This window comes from Myodes glareolus, chromosome 4, assembly GCF_982192425.1.
Source record: "Myodes glareolus chromosome 4, mMyoGla1.1, whole genome shotgun sequence".
NCBI lineage: Eukaryota > Metazoa > Chordata > Mammalia > Rodentia > Cricetidae > Myodes > Myodes glareolus.
In genome coordinates, this window is record NC_142029.1 from 119,872,812 (window position 1) to 119,890,918 (window position 18,107).

General features: G+C 37.9%; 1 long non-coding RNA gene across 1 annotated transcript in view; it reads right to left on the reverse strand.

Annotated features, from left to right (window-relative positions):
* Window positions 1-18,107, reverse strand: part of LOC125397097 (uncharacterized) — a 188,358-nt gene that overhangs the window by 34,470 nt on the left and 135,781 nt on the right. The window lies entirely within an intron of this gene.

Sequence of the window (18,107 nt, forward strand, 5' to 3'; positions counted from 1 at the left end):
GATGTGATATGTCTATTAAGAGTGCTTCTGTAGCTTCAGTATGTTAAGTAAAATGGAAGTGGATCACAGTAAATAATGTAAAACAAATTAGGTTTCATACCAATCAAGGTGAAAGATGGTTATGATTTTTACTAGGTGGGCGGCAAAGGAGATTTAGGAAGCAGATCAATGAAATACATATGTAAAGCATAAAGCTAGCTGAATATGGGGATACATTGTAAATAGTGACAGGAAAGTATTTTAAAGGAGGAAAGTATTTTAAAATTTTGAAATAAAAATTTAGCTGAATGGTGGTTGTGTTTTGTCACAAGTAATACAAGAAAAAACAAGTTTGGGGTAATAGTTTGAAATCGGACCAGATGGGTATGCTATATTTGAAATCACCTAGGAATATCTATTGTATTGGATTCATAAAAATATATCAATGCTGAAAAGTCTATTTGGAAATTATGTGCATTTGAGTAATGACTGGAGATTTTAATTAAGAAGGATAATCTGGATGGGTACCATAAAACAAAGGCAAAAGAAATTTTAGAGAACTGGACTCAAACTTCCTATAGAAAATGACGTCCATCATTAGTTTAAATCCCATAAGTTACAATTGAATCCCATCTGTGTTACCTGCCTATGAAACTCCAACAGATTACACTTGAAGAATAATGATCTGATGCCTTGAGAACAAATGTTATTTTGTCACTTGATAGCTGTTTTCCTTGAGATAATTTGGTTTGGGCTTCAGTATTTCCGTAGGAAAACTGAAGCTAAAATTTTGAGTAGTATGGAGAATTCTCCATATTACTGAAAAGCCTGTTTGTGCCTGTTTGCAACTGCTTTTAGATTAAAGACAATCAGCAATATAAAAGAGAAGTATAAACTTGCAAATTTTGCAAAAAAATCCTAACTGCCTTGCTTGTACCCTGACCACAGTATCCTGTTTCGCTCACCCTCAGGATGCATCTGGTGCCCAGACTGAGACAGATAAAATCTGTGGGCAATGTTAACGTTTTTATGTTGTTTCTGGGAAGTTCAAGGGAACTGATAATTGTGACCCAGGTCTGATTTAATATGCTTATGTTATGTCCAATCATTTTTTTACTCCATACCCACTATGCTAACTATGCTAATGTTGTTGGCTTTGCCTATAAAATTTTCTGGAATTACAGTTCAGTGTGCTCTACCTCTTTGGATACTAGAGTCACCCAGTGGCGTTATCATTAACGTTAATAAAAGCCTCTTGCTTCTTTCATCTGCTGGACTGGTTAATTGAGTCGCAGGGCTTCTCCCCCTTGGGTCTGCATCTAAGTGGGTGAGGGTCTTTTATTGGAGGTTCCACCGAGATTTTGGGAGATCCCCAACCCAGTCCCAGACTCCATCAGGAGGTAAGTCCAGCCAGCAGCTTCTGTTACAGTATGGTATTTGTTTTAGAGGTATCAAGAGAAGGGCTGATGGGCCCGCGGGCTCTCTAATTCCTAGCCCTGGAGGATGCTCCATGGGTGGTCTGGGTAACTGGGGATGAACAGGCCGTCCTTATCCCCAGGATGTGAGGATTTAGGTCCCTGCTCCCGTCTGGGAATCTGCTTTCAGTTTTATGCAGATTTCGTGCCGCGGGGCTTCTGGCCTGTGCTGTTTTTGTCAGTTTTGTTTTATGTGTTGTGTATTTTCATTTCTTTGTATTCTCTCCTCCTCCTAATAAGGGACAAACTTTAACCATCCCCTTAAGTCTGACCCTAGATCACTGGAAAGAAGTACAAGAATGGGCCACCAACCAATCGGTGGAAGTTACAAAGAAGAAATGGCAGATTTTCTGTACCTCGGAATGGTCAACCTTCAACGTTGGCTGGCCCCGGGATGGAACCTTTAACATAGATGTTATTTTAAAGATCAAAGAACAGGTCTTCAATCCAGAACCTCATGGACATCCTGACCAAGTTCCATAGGTTATTACCTGGGAAAGCCTGGCCCAGGACCCTCCACTCTGGGTGGCACCCATTATCACCCAAAAGCCTGACTCACTCCCGACCTTTCCAACAGCCTTGCTCATTCCCCTGACTGCCCCTATGACCCATCTTCCTCTCCCTCCCACTCCTCACCCCCCCTGCCCCCGGGACCACCATCCCAGTCCATTCTTCCCTCTATCCAGTCCATGAGGAACCTTGCCCCAAAACCCATCCTAAACCAGTGTTGCCTGCTGATGACATGATCCTCATTGACCTCCTGACTGAGGACCCCACTCCATACCAAGCACCTGCTCTGCCACCCCCACCTGTGGTGACCACCTGGCCGGCTGCAGTGGCTGATAGTCCTGGGAGCAGAACCCTGTCCCCAGACAGTTCAGGTGTCTGCTCCGGCAGAAAAGAATGGGGAGAGATGAACTCCCCTGTGGTTGCCAGGCTGAGGGGTCACAGATAGATTCGGGAGAAGGAGTCGCGACTGTTCCCTCTTAGGCTGATGGGAGGGCCCAATAAGTGGGTCCAATATTGGCTTTTCTCAGCCTCAGATCTATATAACTGGAGAAATCACAACCCTCCCTTTTCCAAGGATCCTGTTGCCCTAACCATGCTAATTGAGTCAATTCTTCTGATACATCAACCAACTTGGGATGATTGTCAGCAATTATTACAGGCACTTCTGACTGCAGAGGATGGACAACAAGCAATTCTGGAAGCCAGAAAGAGGATGTCAGGAGACAATGGAGCCCCAACCCAACTCGCCAATGAGATAGATACGGCATTCCTTCTGATGCACCCTAACTGGGACTATAATACCCGTGCCAGTAGGGAACACCTATGTCTTTATTGCTAGGTACTCATTGCAGGCTTAAAAGGAGTAGGGCACCACCTGACTTATTTGGCCCAGGTAAGAAAGGTCACTCAGAGTCCTGAGGAAACTCCAGCTGCATTCCTAGAATAGCTATTGTATGTGTACACCATTTGATCCAAGTAGCCCCGATCAGCGGGGAAACATTTCCATGGAATTTATATGGCAGTCAGCACCAGGCATCAGGAATAAGTTTCAGAGGCTGGAAGGCCTGTAGGACTATGCATTGCAGGATTATACACTGCAGGACTTAATGAGAGAGGCAGAAAAGATTTTCAACAAGTGAGAAACTCCAGAAGAGAGAAAAGAAAGATTGAGAAAGTTACAGGAGGAAAGGAAGGACAGGCTTAGAAAGAAACAAGAGGAAAAGGAAGAAAAAAGAGATAGAAAGCAAAACAGGGAACTTAACAAAATCTTGGCCACTGTAGTGCAGTCTAAACCAGAGTCAGAGAGGTGAGATTGGATGGGAGACAATAGGCAACCCAAGGTAGATCATGACCAATGTGCCTTCTTCAAGGAAAAAGGATATTGGGTCAAAGACTGTAACACCCGATTCTGTATTACCCTCTCTGTACAGTTCGCGCACAACTGTACCTAACACGAGTTTGGGCAAAGGCCTGGAGATTGAACAAAAGACACAAGAGACCATGGTCATTCGAAAGAGAACAGCTGGATGCCACTTTATTCAGCTTTTTGCAAAAATAATATACTCTGGCCCCAGTAAAGGAATTCCCTCCCAGCCTGGCGGGAACCTGGCACCATGTGGGGATTCCTTTCCAGGCAGGGGGTTGGGGGTGGAGAGCAGCGGCAGCAGCAGAGAAAGAACGTGGCGCCTTATAGGAACTTCTCCTGGGCAGGTGGGAAATTACCATACCAAAGATGAAACAATGCCCTACAGCTAAATCACCAGGCTATGGCAGAGAGAACACAGAGACTAGCAGGAAGCTTTAGCTGGCAGATCAAACTGTCCTCAAGACGCACCCCAGGGAGTAAGGGGAGACCGGGCCCTACAAAAGACTGCCCTAAGAGACCAAAAGATCAAAGGAAAAAGCCTACACGGATCTTAGCCCTGGATGAATATCAGGGCAGTCAGAACCAGGAGCCCAGGATAACCCTACAAGTTGGGGGGCAACCAGTAACTTTCCTAGTTGATACAGGGGCACAACATTTGGTTTTGACCACAACCAATGGACCCTTTAAGCGAGAGAACTGTCTGGGTGCAAGGAGTCACTGGAGGCAAGGAATATTGTTGGACCACTGAATGGAAAGTACACCTCGCCTCCGGTAAAGTAACCCATTCCTTCCTTCACATCTCAGATTGCCCTTCCCCTTACTCAGAAGGGATCTACTCTCCAAAATGGGGGTGCAAATCCATTTTCAGGAAAAAGGAGCCACAGTTTCAGTTCCAAATGGAAGCCCCTTAGAATTTTAACTGTAAGATTAGAGGATGAATATAAGCAGCCTCTCAAAGAGCAAATTGAGCCTCTCCAAACTTTCCTGACCTGGCTGAAACTGGGGGAATGGTCTTGACCATTAGACAGCCTCCAATTATTGTCAATTATTGTCAATCTAAAAACCTCAGCAACCCCTGTATCTATAAAACAATACCCCATGTCAAATGAGACTTATCAAGGTATGGCCTCACATAAAAAGACTTTTGGACCAAGGAATTCTGGCACCTTGCCACTCCCCTTGGAATACTCCCCTGTTGCCAGAAAAGAAACCCAGAATGGGTGACTATCGACCAGTGCAGGACCTGAGAGAAATTAATAAACGAGTGGAAGACATTCACCCAACGGTGCCAAACAATTTATTGAGCACCCTGCCACCATCTCACACCTGGTACACGGTGTTAGACCTGAAAGATGCAATTTTCTGCCTAAGACTATGCCCATAGAGCCAACCGCTGTTCGCCTTCGAATGGAAGGACCCAGAAGCTGGAATATCGGGGCAATTGACTTGGACCAGATTGCCCCAAAGATTTAAGAACAGCCCTATCTTATTTGATGAAGCTCTACATCAAGACCTAGCAAGCTTCAGAAAACAACATTCCGCCATAATCCTGCTACAGTACGTGGATGACCTGCTACTGGCAGCTCCCTCTGAGGAGGACTGTATCACAGGTATGAGGGCCCTACTGCAGACCCTAGGAGAACTGGGTTATCGTGCTTCCACCAAAAAGGCACAGATTTGTTGGACCAGAGTCACTTACTTGGGGTATCAGCTAGAAAATGGGCCGAGATGGCTCACAGACACATGCAAGGAGGCTGTATCCCACATCCCAGTTCCTCAGGCCCCCAGACAAATACAGGAATTTCTGGGGACTGCTGGGTTTTGTAGACTTTGGATCCCGGGGTTTGAAGAAATAGCGGCACCCCTGTACCCACTGACCAAACAGGGAGCTCCTTTTGTCTGGACTGAGGACCACCAGAGGGCGTTTGATGCTATAAAAAAAGACCTATTGTCAGGCCCTGCCTTGAGGCTCTCTGATGTGACAAAGCCCTTTGAACTCTTTGTGGGTGAGAAACAGGGGTTCATGAAAGGGGTCCTCACCCAGAAGCTAGGGCCTTGGAGGAGGCCCATTGTTTATCTCTCAAAGAAACTGGACCATGTGGTATCGAGGGTGGCCCCCATGTCTGTGAATGGTAGCGGCCATTGCTACCCTCATAAAAGACTCAAACAGGCTGACACTGGGACAGCCCCTCATTATAATAGCACCCCACCCGGCAGAATCCATTGTCTGCCAGCCCCCAGATCATTGGCTATCAAATGCCTGAATGACACATTACCAATCTCTGCTACTGGACTCTGATGGAGTGCAGTTCTGGCCGACTGTCACTTTAAACCCGGCCACACTCCTTCCCAACCCTGGAGGGCGGGCACCTCATGACTGACAGCAAATCCTGGCAGAAGCGCATGGGACAAGGACCGACCTGACTGACCAGCCTCTGGCAGAAGCAGAGATCACTTGGTACATGGATGAAAGCAGCTACTTGCTAGATGGCGAACTGACAGGGGCAGCGGTGGTAGATGACAAATAAGTCATATGGGCCAGCGCTTTACCCCCAGGGACCTCTGCTTAAAGGACGAAATTAATCGCCCTGATACAAACTCTTCAATTGGCAGAAGGTAAGAAAATGTCTATACTGACAGCAGATATGCATTTGCTACAGCCCACGTCCATGGGGAAATATATAGGAGGCAAGGCCTCCTAACCTCAGAGGGAAAGGAAGTCAAAAATAGTCAGAGATTTTGGCCCTACTCAAGGCCCTGTTTCTCCCCAGAAAACTAAGCATTATCCATTGCTCAGGACATCAGAAGGCACTCCTACGGCAATAGGAAATCATATGGTGGGTGAGACAGCTAAATGAGCCACGCTAGGGCCCCAGCTGTTGACTGTAACAGTCCTAGCAGAATCTGAACCCGCTAGCCAAAATCTTGATCAGGACCCCGAATATGAGGACAATGATTTGGACATAGTACAAAAACTTGGCGCTAACTAAGACCATGACCGCCAATGCTGGGTGAGGGTCTTTCATTACTTTCTACAAAAAGTAATTATCTTTTTAAAGCAAGTGTAAAATATTTGAGAAACAACAGAAGTTTTTAAGAAATAGAATCAGAATCTCCCATCAGATCAACTTATTGATCTTAGAAATAGCAAAGTAATAAATATCTGCTTAAAATTTAGCGGTTAAGTGAAATAAATAAACATACATGTGGTAAATATTTATTACAAACAAGAATTACTCAAAGTATATACAAGTATTCTATATTCAGTATTTAAAAATCACTAGATAATAAAATAATGCTTTAAATATAAAACATGAAAAGGTTATCACCTTGTTAGGTAACTTTTTAAAATCTCATGATTTTTTTTTACTGCAAACAATGCAAGTATAAAGTCAAATCAACTTTTATTGCTAACATTAGTGGTGCTGAAGTGATGGCTTGACTGTTAAGAGGGCTTACTGTTCTTGAATATGACCCCACTTTTATTTGTAACTCATACGTGCCTACTCACAGCCATCTTTGACTCCAGTTGGAGGGGATCAGTTACCCACCACAGATACTTGTTTACACTTGATCTGATGCAGGTACACACACACACACACACCACACACACACACACACACCACATTGACACAAATAAATAAATATCAATGAAATTTTCATCTCATACTATTTTATGATGAAGCAAACTATTTTCTTGGCTACCATATTGTTACTGTATCTAATACCTGGGTTTCCCTTCCTGAAGAAAGGTAACTAAGATTTCAGCTAGGGAAGAAATTAGCAGTCATTAGAGACAAACAAAGGGAAAACATTTTCACTCCTTTTCCGTATCTTACCTTATAACCAGGTTTAAAATAAAAGCTCATTGGATGTGAAAAATGGTTTTTACACTCCTAGAAAGTTTTCATCTTCAGAGGTACCTTCTGTTGTGTAAATTCCTACATACTCCTTGATATTTAATAAAAGTCTATTATGGCTTAACCAACAGAACACGTTCAAAGCAATTTTCTGGACACATGGTTTTTTTTTACTTTATTTTCATTAAATATTTATTCTTTATATATACAGCTCTGATATGTGAAATTCAGTTTTGTTGATTTTTCCTAAGGAAGCATATGGTGTGTAAGTAGGGAAAATATCAGCTGAAAATAAAAAAGAGTGCTTTCTATTTCACAACAATATATTCAAAATTAATAATTACTCTGTTATCATAAGAATGGGATCAAGAAAATGTATATAATATGATATTGTGGGATATTAATTTAACTGTGTAGAGATATGTTATGTGATATTTGTTTATGTTATGAAATATCACCTTAACTATGTAAAGGTGTGCTACATTTGTTTAAATAGGCAAAGATGTGTTACATCTGTTTATGTTATGTTTATGTTACATTTGTTTAACTATGAAAAATGTGCTACATTTGTTTTACCTTACCTGCCTAAGGTACCTAATAGGTCTAATAAAAACTGAGCAAGTAATATATAGGCAGTAAAGAAATAGGTGGGGCTGTGGCCAGAGAGAATAAACATGAAGAGGAATCTAGGGTTTAGAAAGAAAAAGAAGAGAATGAGAGAGAAAGTTTAGCCAGGCAGGCAGCCACAAGCCAGTCAACCAGACACAGAGTAGGACATACAGAATAAAGAGAAGTGAAGAAGTACCAAAGCAAAACATAGATGAAGAGAAACAAGTTAAATGAAGTTATAAGAGCTAGCAAGAAAGGAGCCTAAGCTGAGATCAAGTATCCATAAATATAATAATCTCCATGTCATTATTTAGGAGCTATTTGATGACCTGCTACATCTGACATTCCAACAAGGGGCCCAAATTTTTACATAGGGCCTGAAGAAGTGTAAAAAAGAAACCAAAGAAAGAAAAGAAAAAGAAAACAGAAACCATAGCAAAGAAAGAAATAAAAACAATGAATATGATTTCTTTAGGAGATTCTGCCATACAATAAGACTTGAGGAACCAGAATGTTAAGTAGAAACAAATGTTAAGTAAAAACGTGTGTTGCAGTGTGGGCACCAACATCCTGGAGCTGTGGGGGTTGAAAGCAATTTCCAGATAAATGCTTCAATTAGTTTAGTTAAATGCTGCTTCGACCAAGCCATTGGTCTTTCATGTACACTAGAGAAACGTGGCCAACTACCAGTGTAGAGCCATTTAGCCGGTTAAGGTTTGGCTCACAGTTAGAAAAGGTTAGAGATGTGCAGTAAAGACACTTCCATACAGAAAGAAATAAGAAAATAAAAAACAAACTCTAAACTGGTTACAGTGTACTTAAAAAGGTATATAGACTTGCTAAAGAAAAGAAAATAGGTAAAGACAGTCATAGGAAAAATAAATAGTTTAGAAATAATAAAGTAGAGTCTCTAAAGAGAGAGAATATAGAATAAATATAATATAAAATATATTGTAATATAAAAGAAAAAGTCATGTAAAGATGGGAAATACACAGGGAATCTGGATCCCGCAAGGCATTGAGTTGACATTGAATTTTTTGAATGTTGAAGAGTGAATGACAGCAACTGAAAGACAAAGAATTGTAAAAATGAATGACTGGATTAAACCAGCCCATATAGTTTAAGGATTTGATGTGTGATTCCCCTCTGTAGGCTATGAATATGTTTTATTACCATTAATTAGTAAAGTATCTGCTTTGGGCCGATGGCAGAATAGAGCAAGGTAGAAATTCCAAGCAGAGATAGAGGAGAAAAGAAGGATGAGTTGGGGACATGCCATGTAGCTGCTGAAGAAGAAAGATGCCTGCCAGAAACTTACTGGTAGGCCATAGCCTTGTAGTGACAAACAGATGAATAGAAATGAATTAATTCAAGATGTCAGAGTTATCTAAAAATATGCATGAGTTATTGGCCAAACAAAGTTGTAATATACTTTCTGTGTCAGATCAGGATGACTGCAAAATGAATAGGCAATCTCTGCCTACAGTGATTCCTTAACTTTAAAATGGAAGTCAAAATTTTATTGCAGAGAGGAAGAGATTATGCTTTTATTTCCATGGGGAAAGAAAGGCTATGGATTCCTTCAAAATTAATAGAGATCAGGTTTGGTCGGGAGAGATATCCTGAAAATCTTGTTTAAGGACATAAAGAAATAAGCCAAGATGGACTACCATACAGGAAACATATATACTGATCCTTCTGCATGGGAGCAGTTCTGAGACTGGACAACAAATGTTAAACTAGTTTTCCCAGGACTTGACCATATCTCAATTTTCTCAGGGTTCTGTAAAGATGTCATCACCTTCAGCAAACAAAAAACAACTCTAGAGAACACAATGCCTGTATTCACAAGAGGTCTGTTAGGTAGGGTTTGGTCGTTTTGTGGGTTATAGATGTTTGTCATCATTCAGAGGGGAAATAGAAACATAGAATAAAAAGACAACTATTAACCTCATACATTGGTCTAGTTTCTTAAGAATTTAAAATATACTTTGGATATTAGCTCTCTGTCAGATGTAGAGTAAGTGAAAATCTTTTCCAGTTTTTCCAATTGCTGCTGTTTTGTTCTGTTGATGTTGTTCTTTGCCATGCAGAAGCTTTTTAGTTTCATGATGTCCCATTTATTTATTGTTGATATTAGTGCCTGCACTATTGGTGTTCTGTTCAGAAAGTTGTCTCTTGTACCAATGAAATGTGGGTAAGGCTTTTCCCCACTTTCTCTTCTATGAGGTTCAGTGTGTCCAGTTTTATGTTGATGTCTTTGATCCATGTGGACTTGAAGTTTTGTGTAGGTTGGCAGATATGGATCTATTTGCATGTTTCAGTGTCCTAATTAATATTCACCAAGTTTTGCATCATAAATGTGCTGCAGTTTCTCTCATCATTACATGACCCATCATCTCCTACACAGGTATTGCAAATAAAGAAGACAGATTTAAATTACAAATTTAATTTAAAATTATAAATATATTTAAATATTATAAATTATAAATATAAATTATTATATTTGATAAAATTAAATTATCAAATTTTCATTTCGTAGGTTAAAGGCCCTATATGTGTTTAAATATTTTTTCACTTAAATATTTTCCTCAGTTCTATATCAAATGGAAAAAATTGAAATTATCTTTTACTTATATTCTTATGAAGGTAAAGACCAACAAAATGCTGCACATGTTTTTTAATATGTGACTGTTCTTTGTTGTAATTATTTCTATGGTGTGGAGGACTGAACCCAGGTTCTTGTAACTATTCTACCACAGAGTCCTCTGCCCACCCAACCTGTCCTTGTATTGGATTCTTTGACACCTGCATTAACTACATAAATATAGAGATTAGAACACTCTGAAATTTACATTTCCTTTCTATTTTTATTTTGTTTTTCTTTTCTACCCTCCTTTCAAAGGATCAATTCTGTTTAAAATGCGTTTGGGCCACAATTATTTCATTTAACTTGGTTTTTATTTACTGTGATTTTATTAATAGATATGGTCAGGACAAAACGATTGTGCATTCATGCATTTAACTTCTGTGCATACAGAGTAGGAAGAGGTAGATTTGACTAATAAAATGGATGCCAACCTCCTGCTTCTTTATTCTCAAACCTCTAATGGATCTCAAAGTAGCAGACTCCATGTCTCTGAAACTTAACTGGTATTCTGGTGAAGATTCTTAAAGGATTGACTCAGTTAGTGATCTCTAATGCACTGGTTCTCAACCATCTTAATGTTCTGACTCGTTGATACACATAAAATTATTTTGTTCCCATTTGATTGCTGTAATTTTGTTGCTGTTATGAATTATAATGTAAATTTCTGTTATGCAGGCTATCTGATATGTGACTGCCAAAGTTGTCTCAACCCACAGGCTGAGAACCACTGCTCTAAGGAGAGCCCAGTGAGGAAATTCTCAAGAGCAAAACATTGGGCCACCTTATTCAAAGCATTAGATTTCATCACCTTCTTCTTTAAAATACAACAAGTTTCTCCTCTACTCCAAAGTATTATTGTGTCAGCATCATTTCTTTTGTGAAGCTAACTGATGGAAAGTTTTAACTAAATATTTAATAGAAAAAATTCTCTTACATTCTTACAATGGGGATGAAAGTAGAACAGAATCAGCAAATCACTCAAACGCTGCACTTAATTCTTAATTTTTAATTCCAATTTTCTAAAATAAATACTGTATAATCTAGAACTGCTTAGTGAATTGGATTATAGTCCTGCTGAAATCACTAAGATGAATCAACAACTTACTGTTTTTACACTAATCATATTGGCAAATGTATTTTAAAGCTAAAATAGAAAATGATACCTTTATAAAATTGACATATATCTATGGCATAAACAACCTAAAACTAAGCAATTAACCACATTTCATTTTCCATTGCTTTTGAGAAATGATGTTTCTCCCTTTTTTTCTAAAGAGATTGGAAGCTATCATGTGTGAAGGTAGTATAGTAATTATATCAATAACTCCCATAGTAATTGTCATGTACATGTTAGGTACACATGCACTTAACAAGCCAGAATTCATGAACACAAGATCTAGCTTGAATCAGTAGCAAATAGGTATCAATAAAGTATGATTGAGTCAAATAGAAAGGCCAGGAATAAATTTCAAACTTCAGAAAGTCTTATGTAAGTTAGTACCTTAGTAACCAGAGAAACACATGGAAAAGGAGATAGATGCTTTTCCAGAAGAAAGCTATGAACGTAATTGTGCTTTATTATCACTATATCTTAGGAATGATACTGTTTATTTTTTGCTTCTTTAATAAGAGTTTTCCTGAGTAGATTATCCAAAGGAATACATTAGCCTCCCTGTTTATTTCTATCCAGATGTCTGTCTCTATGTTTGTCAGTGTGCATGTATGAGTGTGTGTATAGTGGTTCACACTGTTATACATTTATCTCTTTTCTGTATCACACCACTAGAAAAATACGTAAGTGGGACACCCTTTTCTACAAAGTTCATGGCACTAGTAGATGTTATAGAATCAGAACATTTTGTTTACTTTATAATGTATTCTGGTTGACTTCAAAGGTACCTTTAATTTGAATTTTGTTCAGTCCCTAAAATTATAAATTACACTATGTCTTTATAGAATTTCAGTATCTGTTTTAGTGGATGTAAAAATTTAACATCTTTTCTATAGATTGCCTTCTATCAACAGCAACCGTAACAACGGTCAAATATGGTTCCTCAATTGGAAACACATCCAAAATTCTAGGAGGTTATGAAAATGAATCATGACATATGGAGTAAGTGCACTGGGAACAAAAGGAGTGTCAACTCAGAATATAACATCCTTAAAAACAGTGAAATAATATCTTGAGAAGCATGTGCATCATAAACCATAACTAATACAATTAACATATTTATTACTTGGTAATACATTTTCTAATTTTATTTCAAACCATGAACACCAGTGTCTTTAGCTTATGTAAACTATAGTTTCTAGAAAATTACATGGTTTCTTACACATTTTATATAAAGAGCAAACAATTAGTATTAAAAATGCAGTCTCATAAACAGATTGGCTTTTTATCAGTGTTTTATAAGATAAAAAACTGTCTTTATAAGAATTCCATGAAAGCTGATTGCCTATGCTGGGTCAAATTTCAACCTTGATGAGTTAGAATCAAAGGCAACCCAATTGTAAGTTGTCCAAAAATTAGGCAATGGAACATAGAACAGGGAATCTGAGTGAGTCATTTCACTTACTGAGAGCAGATAGCACTCCCTATGGCAGTACTTGTGTACAACATAGGAATTTCTGATAGAACTCAACCACTCTTCATATGTCTCACAGTGTTCATTTTTGGCTTAAAAATGGTTTGAGTGTGTCACTTAAGGGTTTTGAAGAGTGGTCCTATAAGTCATGTTATAAGAGATAAGTTCTATTCAGTGTTTATCAAGTCATGCTGCCTTAAGTAAGAATTAATATAGTTTTTTGAAACCCTGTAATTATCAAAAAAAAATGTTGCAATGACAAAAACAAGACTGACTTCTCTCTACTCTCTGGCTTCCTGCATTGGCCATATGATACGTCCTTTCTGCATCACCCCCCACCATGAGACCATCTGTCACAATGTGTCACAGCCAAGAAGACCTCAGCAGACCATAAACCAGTGAAACTACCTTATCATGGGACATTAACTTCCAAAAACAGAGTAAAGTAAACCTATTTTTATAAAATTATTTTCATAAATTATTACTAGGCTCAAGTATTTCATTATAACAATGGAAAGGGGACTGACTATGAGAGTTTTAAGATGATAGTAAACATATCTAATCTATTGGTCTTGACAAATACATAACACAGAGAGAGATAGATCCAGGAGTCATGCAGGGAAGAGTGTGATTCCAGCTTAATAGCAAATAAATTAGCTAAAAATAGTGGCTAAATCTATAGCAACAGTGGGCTTTTCTTAATACCTCTTTCTAAAATGAAATGAATACATCTTAAGACAAGCAATGCTAAGTCAGGAAAGAATCAATCCAAGGTGGCTAAATCTCCAGAATGCAGGGCATGGAGAGGAAAATGATCCTGGGGAATAAGAAAAAAGTAAACAATTTTCTTTTTGAAATTCATTATTCACACAAGTCTTGCCCACTGGGATGGAAAGAAGAAGGCCTACATGATAGTCCAGAACTACCCAGAAGTCTGTCTTGGATGGCTAAGGTGCTGAGATAAACATTTACCCTTGAATGTCTGTTTTCTGGGCTCTCTTTCTTTTTTTCTTTTCTTATACATTTATTAACAGCATTATAATTTAAATATTCCTTTAGGTTTATTCTTCTTTTATCTCCATCTCTCAGTTTGTATCTTAATACTTCTATAATTAAACTTTAATATTAAAATACCCTTTCAGAAATATATCTGTTCTGTATGGCAAGACATTGATACTTAGGAAGAAGGAGAATCCTTTTGATAAATGCCTCAAGTAAAAAGTAATTAAGAGAAACAAAATCAGCTCTAATTTAGTGAAGGCAAAAAAGTTTTATGACAGATTAATTTGAACTAAAAGTTAAAGAGAAGTATATGAGGACTCTGAGAGAGCTTATTCATGAAGAAAGCTGAGTAAACAACAGGAGAAAGATTCTGCCCCCAAACAGCTCACTTGATATAATAACCAGAAATATAAACAAGGGTAACGAATCTTTTAATGGCTAACTTATAAAATGTTTCAGAAAGTATATATTTTTCTGATTCAGACAGAACAACTAATATTTTAGAGATTCAGACTCAACAAAATTTTAGCTTGGCAACATTTTATTTTCAAAGTGATATCATTTTGATATGATAATTATATTGAATGTAATAACAAAAATAATTTAAGGAACCTAAAGCATCAAGATATTCTTAAAATTTCAAAAGCCTACTTCAAAAAAGTTTCTCACCAGCCATTAGTTTTTTAAAAAATATGAATTTAAATTAACATCTGTCCTCATGAGTCCACTATTTGTGTAATGAATAAATTTGATTATGGTCCTATGTGGTGTCTGTGTCATCAGACTGTGTTATGCAGTAAAGGTTATATCTTAAAACGTTGTATAGTAAATGTCTATTGGAGATCCTTCTCAATGTAGACATAACAAGTGTCTCTTTCAGTGGATGGCTGTGGTTTCTATATCCAATCTCATTTTTGTAGCAAAAGCATGAAGAAAGGATGATTGAACTTTATTTAATTAGGCAAGCTGAATGGAAGGATGGGGGCTATTTTAGATCAAAGCTGCCTAAGGCTAGACCTCAAATCCTTGAAATGGGTCTTATGTGATCTCACCTTATTTTACCTTATGAAAGATAAAAATGTAGGCTCAGGAATTAAACATGGGCAATGCAAGATGCTATTTAACAGAAAATTTGCTGAGCAGCCTGAAATCTTAAGTGGAGGTGACTCTAGATAAAAAGAAAACTTTTGTATATATATATATATATATATATATATATATATATATATATATATATATATATCTTGTGTGTGTTATGGGAACCCATAATATATGCAACTAAAGAGAGTGATATGTCCATTAGAAAAGAAATTGGAACTCCTACAGAAAGTATCTGAGTTCTTACAAATAAACAACACAGGCATATTTATATTTTACTACTTCTCTTGGAATCTATTAAGAAGATAATAAAGACACCTAGTAGTGAGGAATAGAGTATCTCACCTGGCCATCTTTTGTAGCCTGGCATGTCTTACAGTGGCAGGACTAGGTTGCATTCAACTAAGTTACTGGCTAAGAGGATACTTTGGAAACTCCCATATGACCCTGTTGCTAAGACAAAGGATTGCTCTCCACAAAATGACATGGGGCCCCATTGCTGAGGACAACATCTATACAAATCAATGAGCATAGAGATTCATCTTGGAGATGCTACCATGCCATTCTGGTATCTTTGGTGTGGGAAAGTTACCTAAAGAGAAATGTAAACACCAATCGAGACACAAAACTTGTAACCTACCATCTGACATGCCTACACAACTAGGAAAATGGTGGCACAGAAGTTGTGTGAATAGCCAAGAGATGTTTCATTTGACCTAAAGCCCAACCCATGAGAAGTAACATTTACCTAACACCAAAAACCAGAGCCTAGAAAGCCCAGAGATCTAGAGTAAAACAAAACACTATTGGTCTCAAAAAAGGGAAAAACATTAATAACATGACTCCTAATGTTATTCTGCTGTACTTTTAGAACAGTGTATTATCATAGAGGCTTCTTTCGGGAGCAGAAGGAAACAGGTATAGATGACCATATTATGCAAAGAGAGAGTCTAAATTAGAAGTCTTCATCAAATCCCTCCCCTTAGAGCTCAGAGAATCCCAAAGAAGGGAAGTCAGAGATTAATAGCTAGAGATGATGGAGAACACCAGGAGAACAAAGTCCTCTGTATCAAGTAAGCAAGGTATGCATCAGAACATGACTGAAGCAGATAGCACAGGGCCTACCATGATCTACACCAGGTCAACTGTGTTTATATTACAGCTATTAGCTGATATTTTTATGAAAATTCTGACTGACAGAATCAGTAGGTGTTGCATGAGGAGTGTGACCCTTTGTTCCCTCCACCCAGCTTGCTTACACCCAAAATTATCACACTGAAACTGCATTCATTTAAACACTGCCTGTCCCATTAGCTCTAACTTCTTATTGGCTAACTCTTATGTCTTAATTTAATCCAATTTCATTAGTTTGTGTATTTCCACATGACTGTGGCTTACTGGAAGATTCTAACAAGCATCTGTCTCAGGAAGAAGATTCATGGTTTCTCCCCCTCTGCGCTTCTTCCCAGCATTCAGTTCTGTCTACTGCATCTACCTAAGTTCAGCCCTATTAAAAGGCCAAGGCAGTTTCTTTATTCAATCAATGAAAGTAACACATAAACAGAAGGACCTCCTATACCAAGTAGGTCTTTGAGACTTGTGTCTGTTCTTGGGACTTCATTCCTTCTGGTGAACTCTAGCATCCACTTTCAATATTATAGTGCTTGCTTCATCTTATTATATTTTATTTTGTCATATCTGGTTGTTATCTATTAAAAGTCTTTTTATTACTATTAGAGACAGAGAATGGATCTGGAAGGTACGGGAGGTGTAGAAGAACTGGGAGGAATACAGGGAGGGGAAATTATAATCAGAATATATGGTATGAGAAAAGAATCTATTTTAATAAATAAAAATGTTTTAAAAAAGCATGGAGTTGTAAGTTAAATATTTGCATGTTCTTCTGTCTTTTCCAGTGACTTCATGTCCTCTGTGTTTAACATCTGTTTACTGATGATTGGATATGAAAAGAAAATTAAGTTTAAACATTCAAACTGAACCCTTTACCCAATGTCAATTTGTTGGTAATCCTGTAATATAATTAATACATCAGATAAAGTATCTGAAACTTTAGGAACATATTTCTTCATAGATTTCAATGCTAGAAACCTTAAGATAAGTGCTCACTGCTTTCTTCTGAGAGATGTGAGAGAGACTCTGTCCCAGGTTCCTTTCCTAGTTTCTTCTGTCAATCATTGACATTTCTTGATTTTCAGATCTTTTGCCTGGTTCCCTACAATCAGGCTTGTATACATACTTTGTATAAGGTCATTGAATCTACTGAATTAAGATCTAATCTACTCCAACATTACTGCTTCTGCACAATTTACATCTTAAAAGAGGTTTGAAGAGTGAAGATTTCATCTCCTGAACTCTGAGTAGACAAAAATTCATTTTTAAAATGTTTCTGGTATTTGGTTATGACCTACACCTTTTGCCTGAAATTTAGACCTATCTACTTTAAAAGCTTATTGTGAAAAAGAATTGGATATGAGCTGCAGACACAAGTATAATTTGTTTAGAACTATATAAAAGCTCATTTCCTGAAAAATAAGACTTTATTTCTATATTTGAATGCCAATATTTTCACTGTCTTACTGACAGTTGCCTCCTTGTTCACTTTTCATTCCTGGGTTTATACTCTAATTTCTTACAATAAAAACTGTTAGGATAACTTAAAATCTCTGAGAAGGGATATGAATGATGCTTAATGGTACAGCATACACTCATCATTCATGAGGTTCTTTGATTCCAGAAACAATAACCAAAACACCTTTAGTTTCACACTCTTATCCTTCAGCTAAATGTTTCTGACTTATTATAATAACTCAGATGAGCATCTTCATCAGACCAACTTAGTTCTTGGATTTCTAGTTTGTTGACACATATTATTATTTTGTCTGCTTCTCTAGAGCTCATTTTAAAAAATAAACTTTTGTGGTAATTTCATAGATAGATACATAAATGGATAG